Source organism: Accipiter gentilis, chromosome 17 (genome assembly GCF_929443795.1).
Source record: "Accipiter gentilis chromosome 17, bAccGen1.1, whole genome shotgun sequence".
Classification (NCBI taxonomy): domain Eukaryota; kingdom Metazoa; phylum Chordata; class Aves; order Accipitriformes; family Accipitridae; genus Astur; species Astur gentilis.
In genome coordinates, this window is record NC_064896.1 from 24,624,402 (window position 1) to 24,641,081 (window position 16,680).

General features: G+C 38.4%; 1 protein-coding gene across 3 annotated transcripts in view; it reads right to left on the reverse strand.

The window, feature by feature from the left end:
* Positions 1 to 16,680, reverse strand: part of LUZP2 (leucine zipper protein 2) — a 329,431-nt gene that overhangs the window by 284,868 nt on the left and 27,883 nt on the right. For 2 of the 3 annotated variants that reach the window (XM_049820232.1, XM_049820233.1), the window contains exon 2: positions 5,618 to 5,770. The gene's annotated coding sequence lies outside the window, so the exon portion shown is untranslated. Of the gene's footprint in view, positions 1 to 4,850; positions 5,005 to 5,617; positions 5,771 to 16,680 lie in introns of those variants that run through there. The other variant, XM_049820234.1, reaches the window with a different exon arrangement.

The following is a 16,680-nucleotide window of genomic DNA, read 5'->3' on the forward strand; positions in this document are numbered from 1 at the left end:
AATGCTGTATTTGTTCAGGATTATGCTGGTGATGAGAAATTCCTTTAAATTATTATAGCAAGGGGAAAAAAAGACATTTTGAAAAAGGACAAAGGAAGAGAAACAGATTTGGGGACATGACTTATTTTCTATTTAATTTCTTTTATCATCTCCCCCCAGCCCTGCACCCCCTGTTTGCCTCTCAGAAATACCCAGGAATAGAGAAAATGCTTAATTGATTTTTAAGCATTTTAATATCACAAGGAAGAAAATTTTTGCCTCAAAACAAGGCTTTTTGACTCAATAAGCCAGCAAGCCAAAACTACTGCCATTCGCGAAGTCCTATTAATTAGGTCCCTTTTCTTATGCCACCTGGTGGATTCTCATTAAAACTGCATAGAGAGCTCAAACTGCCCCTAATTTATAAAACGGCATAAATTTCTACCCAGAAAAATGGACAATTTTTTAACTTATTTCTTAGAAAAGAGCAGCCTTTCATCTCCAGCAGTAGCATACGCTGTTGCAAAATTCTTAAATATATTTTAAATAATGAATAAACTGAAAATGCTCATACGCTAGTAACATGTTTTTCTTTCTTTCATGCCTTTTTGAAGAAGCAGCTGTCAAATTATGTTATTTACCTTGTCCAGTTTTATTCTTCAATTATATAAAAATTTGAACGGTGAATAAGATAATGATCCAAAAGTCAGTCTAACAAAAGAAAAATACGTTATCCTGTCTATAGTTACAGACTAATTTGATTCCTAGCCCTACTATATAGGCTGCATTGGAAAGAAAAAAAATGTTATACATTTTTTGAAGAATAGAACATCAAGTGCTTGAGTGGTGGGTCTGTCCCAGCAACTTTTTTTCCTTCTTAAATATGTTATCCCAGAGGCGCTACCACCATCGCTGATGGTCTCAGCCTCGGCCAGCGGCGGGTCCGTCTTGGAGCCGGCTGGCATTGGCTCTGTCGGACACGGGGGAAGCTCCAGCAGCTTCTCACAGAAGCCACCCCTGTAGCCCCTCCACTACCAAAACCTTGCCACGCAAACCCAATACAGCTTGAAAGCTATGATTTACATAAAATGCTCTGATGACACAAACTCTAAATATGAACATTCTCTTGGTACAAACTTATAAAGGTTCCTTTGTATTCCATTACTGAATGTAATTTTTTTCCATTATGTAGTACTCTATAAATATGTTTTATAGCTCTTTGTAATATTTTCTGTGCTGTCCTGGCACCAAAATGCAGTTTATATTGTAGAAACAAAAAGGTTTTGTGTCTTTGCAGGACTGATCCCTAACTTCATACCTCAGGGGAAAAAAAAGTACAAAAATCTAAATGGCTGGACCTAAACATTGCCCCCAGGATTAGTTCTGCTGGCTAATTTAGAAAATTTAGGAGAATAGTGTTATTGTTCCCAATGGACAAGACTGAAGCCTTTCAAAACTAGTCATGCCCTTGATACTTAAAAACAAATAAACAAACTCTGTATTTGTGATGGCAAGTTACGAGAGGTTGCTGTTCACAATAGATTCAATATGTGAAAGAGCTAAGGGAAAACATTTTAATTATAGACAGAAAACAGCTTTGAAAACAGTGCCCATACAGAATCTCATTCCCTGCTGAGGGCTCTAAGCAGACACAGCAGCTTCCAGATGTTTTGTCATGCTATCAGAGGTATCATGTCTGTGACACTATCTGTGGTAACTCTGTAGCTGATAAAACTAACTAGGATGTGCAGCTAAATTCCTATCCTGTACAATGGAGTTCACTGAGAAGTTGTAGAACTAAAATTGCAATAGCACTACCTATATCCATCATACCTTAGGTAGAAGTTTACTGTAGAAACAATAACAGTATCAGCATAGGCAGAAAGTTCGTGTTCCTCTAAATGTCATTCCATGATCTGCGAACTGTTAATATCTTCTGATCACGACCAGCACAGCGCACATAATACAGATGCCACCGCTGTGACTGAACAATTGTAAACTGATAATATGAAGAAATAGATGTAATTTTTACGCAGGAAAGAAAAAAAAAAAACAACCCAGCATTTGTTTTCAACTGAAACATTAAGTCTCATTTTTGCTCACTGAAAAACAAAGCAGCATACGATTGAGTAAGTTCCTAGTCTTCATATTTCTTCTTAATGCTGTAACCCATGGCTCCCTTCTTCCAAGGAAGTACAGTGTCAAGTCACGATCCCATTGATTCAGTGGGGTTATGATGCTATGGAAATTGCCCTACTGTAATTATTGATTACTATCAATGACGGCTGAAACTAAAAGGCACAGATACTCAACTCTTATAAATGGAATAGCTTGTAAACAGAAATACCATATATTTTGGTTGGATGTTATGAACACCTACTTATACATTTAAAGCATGCATATCAGCGCCACAGGGCCTAGATTTTAAATACCAGCCCAATTACAATTAATGACTGGTTGCATGATTAAGATCTTGATTTCTGCAGTATTCAATATAGTAATTTCAAACACAGAAAGAGCAGAAGTTCAGGTGTTGCAGAATATGGCATAGTGAAAAATGCTATAACTGAGCCTAGGCTTTCCTGCTAAGTGGCAAGAAAGAAAAATATTTTTGTCAACTCCTTCTTCTTTATGATTGCATCATGACGGAAAAAAGCAAACCAAAAACAATTAGGTAAATGAGATTATGGAGAAAATGGTTTGCTTAGCAAAACAGGGGATATATGATTAATGAAGGGCAAAATCCATTGCCACCCAAGTATTCCCCTTACCTTCATACTACGAGTTCATAAATGGAAAAAGAGGCCATCCAACTTCAGATTTTATCAAAAATCTGTTCATTTTTGAAATAAAGATTCTTGCATGTCACTCCAGCTGACAAAAAGGTGATTTTTTTTAAATGAATCTTTTTAATATAGTAGATAAACTATTATGAATTATACTAATTTTTCCCACAAAAATTTTCATGACAGAATGAACCAGAACATCCTCTCTAAAATTCAAAAAACAAAACCAAAAAAACAAAACCAACAACCAACAGCCAAGTCATTTATACTTAGCCCTTTCACCAACTCTAAGGAGAAAAATAATCGTCAATAAATATTGTCATTTGAGATTGTAGTCAGATCTGGAAGTCTGACAGCCAAAACGAATAAAGCTAATATTCCTTTCTATTTGACAAGAAGAAAGTAATACCAGAAAGTTATCAGACAAGGCAACTGACCTTTTACATTTTCCAGATTGGCAAACCATCTAATAATGTCGAAAAGCACTTCTTTTGAGGAGTACAGTTCTGAGATTTTGTTTGAGGTTCACCCTTATTTTAAATGCTGTACAGAATGAATTCCCACTGAGATAATGTATGTGACAAAGAGGCCATCCCCATCTTCTTTCCTAAAAGTCCCTTAGGGAGAGGCTCTCCGCCTGTAAGAACCCTTCCCCAGAGTCTATTCCTGGAAGCTTTTTTTCCCTGCAGTTCTGATTTGAGACTGGTATTTCCACTTCACATTAATATTTGTCCATGTATACCCAAGCACAGAAGAGAAACATGCCTCTGAATGTCAAGGAATGATGACAGCTGAAAAAGTTGCTGCTGCCAGAACAAGCAATTGTGTCTAGAAGTCTTCTGCGACTGCTGTAGAATTGCCTGGCATGAGCCATAATAACTTGTTCTGACAAAAGCATCTGGCATGGTAGTTTCAGCCCATTTTCAGGTTGTTTGCTTTCCCTAGGGCAATATGGGAGATGACAGCCACATCCTTTCTGCGTATGGCATCTCGTAGGATAGAGTGTCCGTGCTCACAATACACCTGACACTTTCCAAAAAGCACTGGATATTTGAAGACTGACTCTATTGAGCACGCACATTAAGTCTGGTCCTGTTATGAGAGAGAGAGAGAGAGAGAGAGACTGGGCAGGTAAACCTCTTGTGCTGTTCAAAAAAGCTCTGGATCTGGCCAAACTACATCATTCACTCGGAAAAAGTGAAATGATTGGTGAAAAAATTTAGATGACAACTCTTTGGCAATGGCAGTTAGCTCATTATGAGCTACTAATACTTATTAACATGTAGAAAACACTGCCATTACTGGCACATCTGCTCTCAGTAGGGAGTTAAGACGAAATGAATGTGGAAATTGGGATGTGTTTCCTTTCTTTATCATTGCTTTCTTTTAATTTTAGTGTCCCAATGCTGCATGGTTGCAAAATATTGACAAGCAAGATTATACTCCTGCTACTAAAGTCATACCTATTTACAGAGAGACAGCAAATTTCCCGGTTTAATTGGAAAGTTTTTCAAGTGCCAACGTTTACAGAAAAAGTTTTGCCATAAAACCCCACAGTCAGTAACACTCCAAAGTTGAAGTGAAATATATGCATTGTGTTATGTTAAAAGCTGCAGATTTTGGAGACTTAGCGGGGGTGAAGTTTGCAACAGGGTTACATCTGAATTCCTCTATTTTGCATCAGTGAATTTATTCCACCAATCATTAACTTCAAGTTGCTTCTTAGTAACCTATAGCTATTCTCTGTCTATCTCTTAGTAATACTGTCGTGGGTCAACCCAGCCGGCAACTACGCACCAGGCAGCTGCTCGCTCACTCCCTTCCCCCCCCCCCCCCCCCCCGCCTCCCCAGTGGGATTGGGGAAGAGAGTCAGGGGAAAAAAAAGTAAAACTCTTGGGTTGAGATAAAGACAGCTTAATAGAACAGAAAAGGAAGGGAAAATACTACTAATACTAAGAGAATACACAAAACGAGCGATGCACCCCACAAAACAAGTGATACAATTGCTCAGCACCCGCTGACCCATACCCAGCCAATCCCTGAGCCGCGGTGCCCCCCACAGTCAACTCCCCCCAGTTCATATACTGGGCATGACGTCATATGGTATGGAACATCCCTTTGGCTCATTGGGGTCAGCTGTCCTGGCTGTGTCCCCTCCCGGGTTCTCGTGCACCCCCAGCCTCCGCCGGCAGGGCAGTATGAGAAGCTGAAAAGTCCTCGACTTAGTGTAAGCACTGCTCAGCAACGACTAAAACGTCAGTGTGTTATCAACAGTATTCTCATCCTAAATCCAAAACACAGCACTATACGAGCTCTAAGAAGAAAATTAAGTTTATTCCAGCTGAAACCAGGACGAATACTTAAAGGGATTTTTCTTTTCTTAAGCTATACGAAGAAGTAGTAGGATGGTTTATATTACAATAGCTCGGTCTTCCAGGGGTTGTTTACGATCAGAAAGTAATGTAAATGAAAATTTTAAAGAAACAAGACCGTCTTGCTTTCTAGTACATAATCCAGCTGATTCCAAACAATTACTCAATACATGTAACCACTTTTAAGTAAGATTCTAAGGACATGGAAGAAAAGATATAATTTACAAAATGCATCCTAAAAAACTGTAATTGGAGTTAGAGTATTAGCACTTAACTAACCAGGTACACTTGCAAATTTTTGAAACATTGTATGCAAATAGGAAGGGAGAAAAGTGGAATTATTCATGAGCAGGTTAGAAATATTCATGGGATCCCCTCCTAAGCAGAGAAAATTATCAAAGGAGGGCTGTGTAATGTACATGAAAACGTTGGTGGTTACTATAGAGTAAGTATAGGAAATGTAGCCATTGCCATACATACCAGGTCAGATGAAAGTCTCTTCTGAGGTTTCGTCAGTCAAGTGTGTCAGCTGAATGTGCCAAAAAGCTGAGCAGTTCTGAACAGTGGAAAATTCTCCCACCAGGATAAGCTCTTTGCTAAGTCCCATCACTTAATGGTTGATTTGTATTCGTCCTGAAATGATACGTATTTCTTGAAGTTAACCTAAGTATAGAAGCAGGGATGCATTTCACTCTCATTTTCTAAACGTAGCAGTTTAATGATATAAAATACTGAAAATGTCTGTAATTTTCACCAGAGTCCACCAGAGACCGGACGTTGAAACCCTTTGCAAATCTACATGATTTCAGAGCCTTCAGCTTCCCATAAAATCCAAACCACACAGAGCGCACTGTTGGACTGACATATAAAGCATTATTATACAACCAATATGAAACATGACAGAAATAATAACCCTATTATAAAGTATTCTTCTGTATGAGCAGAAAGAAAGAGATCTCAGGGATGGAAAGGGCTTACAACGAGTGAGAAAAAAAGGCCTGTCTGTGTCTCGCTCTCTCCTCATTATGGAAGAGTCATAAAAGCAAGATTAGACTAGATAATTTTTTTTTTTTCCATGATTGAAGCTAGGCAGGATGAATGCTGACTTGCGCTTCACTTTCAAAAGTGACTTAAGGAAAATCCTATGTAGAAGTGAGTCCTAGGCTTCGAAGCATCTAAGTTATTTCTGGCAATGTAAAGAAAGCTCTTCAATGGTTTAGTCATTGTGATTCAGCATAAAGCAATACCTAAAACCAACTTCACTCCCTAAAAAACAGCCCTGCACAGTGCAAAGGTGGTAACGCTGTGTTTCAGTTAGCCATTATAGAATCCATTTTATGAAATTAATAGGTACTTTTCAGTTCTGGAATACGTTCTTACAAAATCCTATAAAGTATTCATTTAGAATAATTATAGTAGCAACAGTACACAAAGGTTGGTAGTCTTTATTGTTTCTCTCTGTAACAGTTTGTTTGAATAGACTGAAAATATATTTCTTTACCAGAACTATATTCATGTTTCCTACCATCATCTTTCCCATCTCTTTGCAATGGAAGAGGTTAAAACATCCTCTCAGGGTTTCACAGAGGAATATTACTCTCAATATTGCTCTCTTCCTCTGAACGACTTCCCCATCATTGAACCTGAATAAAATGGCCCTGGAGCTTTTTCAGACCCCTGGGGGCTTCATGGCTTCACTTGCTGACTTCTTATCAATCAGCTCTCTTGACTGTTTGTTATGATTCTTTACATTTCTCGTATTTTTTAAGCCTTCCATATCACTCTTTGAAGATGGGAGGGGGTACAGTTAATCCCAAGCTGCTTTCTCAGTGTATTTCCTGTGAAATACGCCAATTTAAATAACAGCTTTAAACCTTTCTATTCTCTTCAACATTTAATTGACTCCTTCTATATACGGATTATCTTTATGAAAGGCACTATAGGAAAATCAATAGTGTTCATTTGTCATACAAAATGTAGCTGTAATGCATTTTTTGCAGAGTACACTGTATTTTCTATTTGGCTGCTCTGTAAACAGAACCTCCACAGAAAAAAAGTTCCATTTAATGGAATTCTTTTATATCTTAATAAGAAGAGGTGAAAGAAGAGAGTTCTTTGATCTCTAGCTGAAAAAATATTATACAAAATAGGATCCAACACTGCTACACAGACCTCTTCAGAGGTAGTAATTGTCGGCTTTACAAGAGAATAGGAAGCTTTTTGATGCATACTTGGATGTGTATGTTTTATTCATTTTCAGAAGGGATGATTTGATGAATTATATATATCTTCTATCTTCTCAGATACTACAAGGTAGAAGCCATTTAGTGACTTCTGACAGAATGCAGAAGCAGAAGAGAACCAGTGGGGAACCACCATGCATTACAGGAACTGGCAGAGTGGGCTCAAGTCAGACTTGCCCTCCTCGGCTGCAGGGAGTTAGTTGTGATATGGAAGTAAATCCCATGAAATTTGTTCCTGTTGTTACTCAAAGTGCACGGTATTTCAGTACCGAAAATAAAATTTCTCTCTGGTCCTTACAAATCTGAAAACACAGAAGAGAAATGCAATTTCCCATCTAATCCTTCAGAGAAAGTCTTGGTGTAGCCCCAACTTAGTACTATTTATGAAGTAGAATGTTACTGTGATTTAGGATTTCAGCATTGCGTTTTGTAATCAGTAGCTTATTCATTTTTATGTAGAAAATGCAGCAAGTACTTCATACGATAGTATTTCAATATACATCACAGAACACGTTATTGTTAATTAACAACAACCCCCCCCATATTAATGACATTATTTCAACAAATGAGCTAAACAAAAACTTAGTTCTAACTGTTCTATTAGTTAGTTTATGACACTGTTATATCAATGAATAAAACCATCCTACATAACCAACAAAGTAGAAAATGTTAAAAAATAGATTTTTAAACAAAATATTTCCAACAATAAAAAAAAAAAAAAAAAAAACAAACACCAAAAGAAACCCACCTGTAAATAAAACAATTGAAAAATAGTGGTTCAACATGCAAAATCGGAGCACGGTCAAAGCTGCACTAAAAGAATGGCAGACCTACTCCAGACTTCATTTTACACTTGGGACAAAACAGTACAGACAAAATATGATTATTACATAATCATGATTCACAAGTGTATTATGTGTGATAATCAACCCACAGACATAACAGAATTTCATAAATATATATATTATAGCCTAACAAGCAGTCATAATTTTCAGGGGGAAAAAAAAACCAAAAACAAACAAAACAAACAAAACCACACACACACACACACACACACACACACACAAAAAAAACCCACACCAAAAAAACCCCAACACACCCCAACCCAAAAGCCAAAGACAAAACAACAACAAAAAAGAGAATTCCTGGACTGACTGATAGGCTTTGGAGAGAAAGAAAAAAATCTCTGTCCATCATTAAATTAAGGGCTAGACTTAAAGACTGTCATAAAGATGAAAAGAGTCTGAAATTAAATGTTACATGAAGCTTATGTGTTTGTCCCTCTGCGTAGATATACATATGTAGGCAAGTGTGTGTGTGTATATATATATATATATGCATGTCTATATGTATATATACACATAAGAAATATAGATACTGCCTATACGCTGGACAAAGAAGAAAAAAGGTAACATCTGATAGAAGACTTTGTCTTACTAGAAGGTTTGTAGTACCCCTTTTTTTTACTCTCGAAGAGTGCTGGCAATGCCTTTCAGTCCTACCACTGCAGGGAATTCGGTACAACTGCAGAAAACACTTCTCTGCCAACTTGATAATGCTATTAGGCTAACAACTGACTTATCGCTGCTCATCAGTCTTTCATGGAAATGTAAATGAGGGAAAATTAAGAGTGATGATGGGTTTCCTGGAATCATCCTACAATGTACAGGTTGTGAAAAGAGAGAGGTGTTCTTTGAGAGATCCTTTTATCACCTACTAAGGAATACTGAAAAGGTGTTTCAGTATGAGTCAACGCTGAAATGAGAAGAAATTTCACACTTCTGAAGCCTATGCCCGTAAGTAATACAGTCTCATCTAGACATAATCATCACTGTGGAAAAACATGATCCAATCAGGTGATCAGAGACCAAAATACCCAATTCTAAATATGATTAAAGGTTGTGATTATGGATCTGAGTTATGAAGAGGCATCTATTTTAATACTGGGTTAAACTGAAAATCAAAAGTGCAGCAACATCTGAAATTTCACTGCGATCAAGAACATAACCTGAAGATCTGGGTAAGCTGAATTCTAATATCCATACTCAAATGAACAATTTGCATCGCTGAGGAGGAATGGATTGGGTCTTACAAGAGGCTGAGTGCATCCCTGGAGGCATAAAGGGCTGCAAGTACTTCACAGGAGAGAGTGCTCAGCAAAAGCTATTCAATTCATCAAAATCTCTAAGATGCTATTGTGGGGGAAGTGACCACACCAGTTCGTAAAGGAAATTTCCACTAACAGAAAATTAAGTTAAATTCCATTAAAAGTAGAGACAGGCCTGTGGGGAAATTAGGAAGTTATTTTACACCCCATCTATTTTTATATCAGTAGTTTAACGTGATTAATTATTGCTTATGAAAGCAAGAATCTAAGAAGAATGGAGATTGATTTCCTTCATGCACTACTCAATAGGAAGGAGCTCTTACAGAAGTACCCGGTCTCAAAGGTCCTGAAATAAAGAAAAGAATCAGCAATGAATCAGACAAATGACCCAAAAATGACTTCATACTTGTACCTAACATATGTAATGCACGTCTGAGCGCACATGTCCAAAATGATAGTGTTATAGATTGAATAAAGTTGTAACTGTGAAACAGTAGTTCTTTCATGAGATCTTGCGGCCTTTGCTGTTTTGACTTTTACGCAAACCTCTTCTCACTAAATTAGGGACTAGTCATTTCCAGTGGGCAATTTCACAGGTTCCAATGACAACTGTGAAAGTATCCTACATTCCCACATATGCTAATTATAGAAACAGCAATATGAAACTGCATCTTTTCCCTTGCAATCTCATTCCCCTGGGCTTGGCTAGCGTATCAGCTTCTTGCATAAGCTGTAGGAACAGGTCATCTGGAAATAACATAAGATGGGGAAAAGCAAAACCAATTTCTTGACAGTAGGAAATTGTATCAGGTCTGTCTTTAATTACATTATACATTCTTTCAGTTCCTATTAGAAAATTTCTTTTGGTTCCCTCACGGAAAGTGCGAGATGCCACCCCTGTCTTCAAGAGATAACATCGCTGGTCTTTACCAGAGAGGCAGCCACATCCAAATATCCAATTCTGAAGGGTGGAAAAGGAGAGGAAATGCATGAAATCAAACCTATGAGTTCATCAAACGTGTAAGCAAGAATTATATATGCGTGTGTGTATATATATATATATATAAAGCAAAAATAGATGAGTATTACAATCAAATCATCTCTTCTCCTCCAAAACAACATTTTTGAATGCTTGATGATACATTGTGTGCAAGAATGGAGTTTTAGAGCATGAGGTCTCTCAGATCATTCCACATAAGCACAGCTGATGCCGCTAAATCTGTATTTTTCTAATATTCAGCCTACAGCTGGGAATCGCTCTGCATTTAGAAACCCTAACTTGCAGAAGCCATGCATATCCACAATTATTGAAACTGCTTGTGATTAACATTTCACCATTAACTGCACCAAGTTTAAAACACAAACCTTACAAGAGGAGTACCCCATCGTTACGAGTAGCCCACTCTGCAGGCAGGCAGCAAAACACTGTATGACTGCTGTCTGAGGAAAACTGAGCACTTGGCTAGAATAATATTGGAACAGAATTATTGTTGCATCTGTTGCTCTAAATTTCGCTATATAATAAGTTAAGAAAAACAAAATCCTCATTGTCAAATGCTATTAGCAGAAACAGCAATTAAAACCTACTTGGATTAAATTCTCATATTTATTTTTTTCTTTGACATTTTGACAGCTTCTTTTATATTAGCTGCTATGCAGCACCGGGAGGAAAGGTTAAGTGTGCAGCATTTTACCGAGAAGTCAGTTAGTTAATATCATGAGTGTCTTCAAGCATCTTCAGCCCTGCTCTTGAAAAGTCCCAGCTACTTTTCACATCAATTTCAGGTAGTCTGTACAGGTGACATGGATGTGTTCTGGGTTTCATAGACGCTTCTTGTGAAATCCTTCCCATTTTCAGTGTGTGAATTTTGTACTCTGCTCTGGAAGTATCAGCTTGTCATCAGTTCACTGAAGGTTCAGCAACATCTCCTGGGAAATTAGGGGTTGTTTTGCTCATGCTGTATTTCTAATAAAAACCATTTTGAAATGGAAAAATGGAAGTGTTTGAGCAAAGTGTTTTATGATCACTTAAAAGAAAAGTTTACGTCCTTCTTTCTATCCAGAGGACAAGTCTTGAAAACATTTCAAAGCAGGGCACAGATCCAAGAAACCGGGTCCAGAATTATAAATGTGAAAAAGTGTTATGGAAAGTGATAATGATAATGGTTTGCTTTATATGGGAACCGCAATAAAAGCAGAAGAGAGCTGATGACCACTTCCCCCCTGCCAGCATACATGGCTCTAAGTTAAGCAGTTCACAGATCTGCTCTTGTGTATAAAGCCAAGTATTCTGAATTCAATACCTTACAGGAGAAAAGATTTCTTTCACGTTATTTATGTTCCTGGATTAGTGTGGCTGGTTTGATTTATTAAACATACTGCTGATTGTAATCATACCTGACCTGATTTATTGTTTGTTTCTTTCATGATGGGATTAACTCACCAGAGATATAACTGGAACTGGGTCCAATTTAATCTCTGTTGAAGAAGGTTCAGATCTAATTCTGTAGCTTTTTGCTAATAAACAAGGACTACAAGCTTAAGTAGCTTCTGAAAAGTTTCATGTTGGTCCTAATTCTGCTGCTTATAAAAATAATTTTAAAAGTTCTTTTGGCAAAAGCAGAGTTACTGCAATGTTAAGGACTTATTAACATCCCCGCCCCGCAATATGAAGTACAGCATATTTTCTTTAATCGGTGCGTTTCGTTCTGGCAGAGAATAAGTAACATGGGGAAAATATTTTACGTCTTCACATCAACCTTTGTATACAACTTTCATACGGCCATTTCTTTGTCAAAAGGATAAGTTTATAAGCTAACTAAGCAACACATGTGGTAAGGTAAGAAAACAGTAGCAGTAGGGCAGGATGCAAAGGAAGAGAATTGCCCAAACCCAGGACCGTACGTGGAATCGGCACGACCTGCCATGGGAAGAAGTCGCAGCACTGCAGATGCTGCTCCAGCCGCTCCTGGAAACACCGTCCCGTAAATCCCCCCTAGTTCTCGGGGGACGATTCCTCCATGCTGCTTCTCACCTACAGCCTCAAACTTGGGTTATAGAGGGAAAACACTGCCCGTGTAGAGCTCTTCTCACGTAACCGTACAGCTCCTGGACCAGGACTGTTTACATCAGCTCGCCTTGGCACACGGATAAAGCTGCCAGCTCCGTTTGCCCCACTCCGTGAATCCACATTCCACAGTTCTGTCCTGTTTATCTGAACCCTGTACCCATTTGAGGACTCGCTCAACCTTTTCTGGTCTTTTGTCAGGGGCTATCTCGCCACGGATGACTACTGAGGGAGTTACTACTTGCAACAGGGTGCTTCAAACACATTATGCTGCTCTCCAGGCAGAATTCAAGCTGTCCTTTCTCTTCCCTGTCACCTCTCCTGTGCTTAGCTCTGTGGCATTCCTCTAAGATATTCAAGAATACAAATTCGAGTTTGTAAATCAGTTTTCCACAAAGATAAGGCTCGTCTATGCGTAAATGCAGAGCCTCCCGTGCTTCAGCACACAGATCAAAGGAAATCTACACTCCGGATGGCCCTAAGAAACGCATCAGGCCTGAGAGAGACCAAACTAAAAAGAAATACAAACCCAGGAAGGATTCCAGGTCAAAACTACTGAAAATAACAGAACCTGAGCATAATGCACTTCCCTGACAGCACTGATGCTAAAGCTGTGCCTGAAAAGTTGTGTTCAAAAAAATAGCAATGAGATTGAAGTACACGCTTAGAGCTATGAACATTCCTAAATACTTTCCAAAATAATGACTATTCTGTTACAGTCAGCAGTTCTGGGGGGTTTTTGACCAATTCATATGAAAAACTTACTTGGCATTTCCTCTTTTCTTCCCAAGTATGACAAAAAAAATACCACAACTGCTTAGAAATATGAAGTTTACAGCTGGGTTTTTCTCTGCTGCATGAGAAGTGAGACTGATGTCAGATATAGAAAACTCTGATTTAAATTAAGTTAGTTAATAATTTTCAACTTCAAACAGTTTTAATAATACCTAGAGAAGTAGCCAAGATCATTCTGATCCTTTCTGTTCTTTCCTGATTGACGATGCGTCCCTCTTGGCAGGAAAATGAACCATTGACCTGATACAGAGCGACTTAGCCGTCAAAGTGAGGGGGGGGGATACCTCCCCAAATGACCACCCGAGACCCCCGGGCATGCGGAAAAGGCATTTGAGGTGTCATGGTTATATGATCCTATGCATATGCATTAGATAGTCTGAATATGTACTAGGCAGGAGTTGGTTTATGAATCATATGTAAGTGTTACCATATAAAAGAGGCACAGCTGATGGATCTGGTGTGCTCGATTTGTGGAAAGTCCACTGAGCACCCAGGCCTGAATAAAAAGCAATATCTCTCCTGAGCGTGTGAGATTGGTCTATTGCACAGTGGGTAACAAATCCGCATTTAGGACAACAGGATCAAGGAAAATCAGTGTCAATAACACAAGGCCAAATTCGCAAGTACGGCTCTGATGCAGGTGGAAGGAACTGCCATTGAAATAAGTGAGACTCCTCACTGCTTATATTCAGATTTTATGAAGCTCTTAGTTTCTATGCCTAACTGTTTCTAGTGATACTGTAATAAAAACTGTATTTCAACATTGGAATTCCAGTCCACACCCAGTTACCAAAATCCCTGGTACATCTTTCCTCGCCTCCTCCGTATGTTCTTTATAAAGAAGTAGAGAACGTGGTGTACAGCCAGTCTCCACAGGTCCGTGTAAGCCTGTCTCCTAGACCAAATCCTTTACCGAGCTAAATGCTAGAACACAAAAACAGCCTAAAGAGTTTTAAATAGTGTATGGGCCTCCCCTTAAATAGTATCTGGTCCTTCTGCTTGGAGAAATATCTTTATAAATGACGCACAGTTAAATATTGAATGCAGATGAGCTAAATGTAAATATTTACTTTACTCACTCTTCATTTGTTCATTCATTTTATGTCTTTCAGAGAAATAAAAGTTTCTGCAATACTGAAGCAGCCTCTGGCAACAGGGCAGAAGAGCCCAGAACTCAATAACCCAGAATGTCTTTTTCAGACTTATATTATTATTTTTTAAGATAGACAGAAAACCTGCCTTTGAGTTCTTCATTTTCATTACTTAGTTCCCAAGCTTTTTAATTAAAAGCAGCTGGAAGTTTAAAAGGTAATTTTTATTTGCAAAAGCATGGTTAATATAGTTCTGTCAGTGCTTAGGACATTGAACTTCCACAGCTACAGAGATTTCACAAATTTTTCACACTTTTGATTACTGAAGATTTGCATTTATCTGAATAAAAGGCTTCTAGATTTGTTTTTAATTCAATCAGATCCACAGCTGGACTACCGCTACAGGGAACTTTCACCGGCTTGTTGTAAAAAAGGCCATGACACACATTTTCCTGCTGTTTAATTTATGTACAGAGAAAGCTGAAACTGAAAAGGAATATAGAACAAAATTTTCAGCACCAAACTGAATGAAGTTTGTCAATGAATACATTAAAAAAGCAAATTCTGAAGGACATATAAATAGCGGTCATTTCAGAAAAGCTTGGCTCTAATACTCCTTGTGCACTTATGACTCATTCTTTTAAATTCTTTTATGCGTCTCCGATGCTAGACTTTAAAGAGATAAATCTGTTTACTGGCACAGTGCATATTTGGCCTGAAAACAAAATGACTTTCTTTTTTAATCTGTGGTAGAAGCCTACTTAAACTAGGCTGCATCTCATTACCACTGAAACCTAAAGCTTCTAACTGACTTCAATCATGTTAGAAACCTGGGGGAGGGGATGGTTAACAGCTTTGCAGTGTCACAGCATATATCCATCATATTTGCTGCCTTCCCCCCCCTCCCCAGAAATTCCATAAAGTGACACATGGAAGATATTGCCTACTGGAGACAGTGACAAGGGGAGAAGATTGTTTACTTTCTGTTCTTAACATAAGCTTTCATGAAAGAGGTAACATTTCGAAAGCCAGTCTTGTCATAGAAGAATACAAAAAAATTTCAAAACTTGTTCTTTCCCCTAAAACCATGTTTTTGCCTCGCTCAGGTCTGCAGAAGTCATAGATTAGTCATTCAGTTTTATTTTTATATTGAGGATTTAGAATTTGCTACTCTGTTGTAATTGAGAAAAGAACATAGTATCTCAGTGCAACAAATGCTTGGGCTTTCATATTATTCTTATACTGGATTATGACGCTTCATTAATACAAAATAAATTTTTCCAAATATTCAATGGAATATGGTTACTATCCCTTTGTCCTGGTTTCAGCTGGAATAAAGTTAATTTTCTTCTTACTAGCTGGTCTAGTGCTGCGTTTTGGATTTAGGATGAGAAGAGTGTTGGTAATACACTGATGTTTTCAGTTGTTGCTAAATAGTGTTTAGACCAAGTCAAGGATTTTTCAGCTTCTCATGCCCCGCCAACAAGAAGGCTGGTACAAGGAGTTGGGAGGGGACACAGCCAGGACAGCTGACCCAAATTGGCCAAAGGGATATTCCATACCATAGGACATCATGCCCAGTATATAAACTGGGAGGAGTTGGTTGGGGGGGGTGGGCAGATCACTGCTAGGGAACTAACAGGGCATCGGTCGGCGAGTGGTGAGCAATTGTATTGTGCATCACTTGGTTTTTATGTTCTCTGACCTTTATTAGAATTATTTTCCTATACTTTTGTGTCCTGTTAAACTGTCTTTATCTCAATCCATGAGTTTTACTCCCCCCCCCCCCCGGATTCTCTCCCCCATCCCACTGGAGGAGGCGGGGAGGGAGCGAGCAGCTGTGTGGTGCTTAATTGCCAGCTGGGATTAAACCAGGACACCCCTGTAAGACATGCTAATGGCCTTTTTCCTCAGAAATTCAAGGAAGTGCTATTCAGAATGCTAATAAACCAATTAAACCCAAAAATAATAAAAATCAAAGTGTAGGGGAAAAGAAAAGTAAGTTTTGACGCATCATATAGCGTGGAGGATATGACTGAGGTCCTCAACTATCAAGCGGTTGTTGGAGAGAAAGTGGAATTAGAGGCTTCTTGGAGGTACGTAGTGAAAGGGCTAGAAACCATAACTGTGACTTGCAGCAAGGGAAATTCCAGCTGGACGTAGGGGAAACACTTTCATAATGAGGATAATTCAACAATGGAAGAGGTTGAACAGGGAAGTTGTCAAGCTTCTATCTCTAG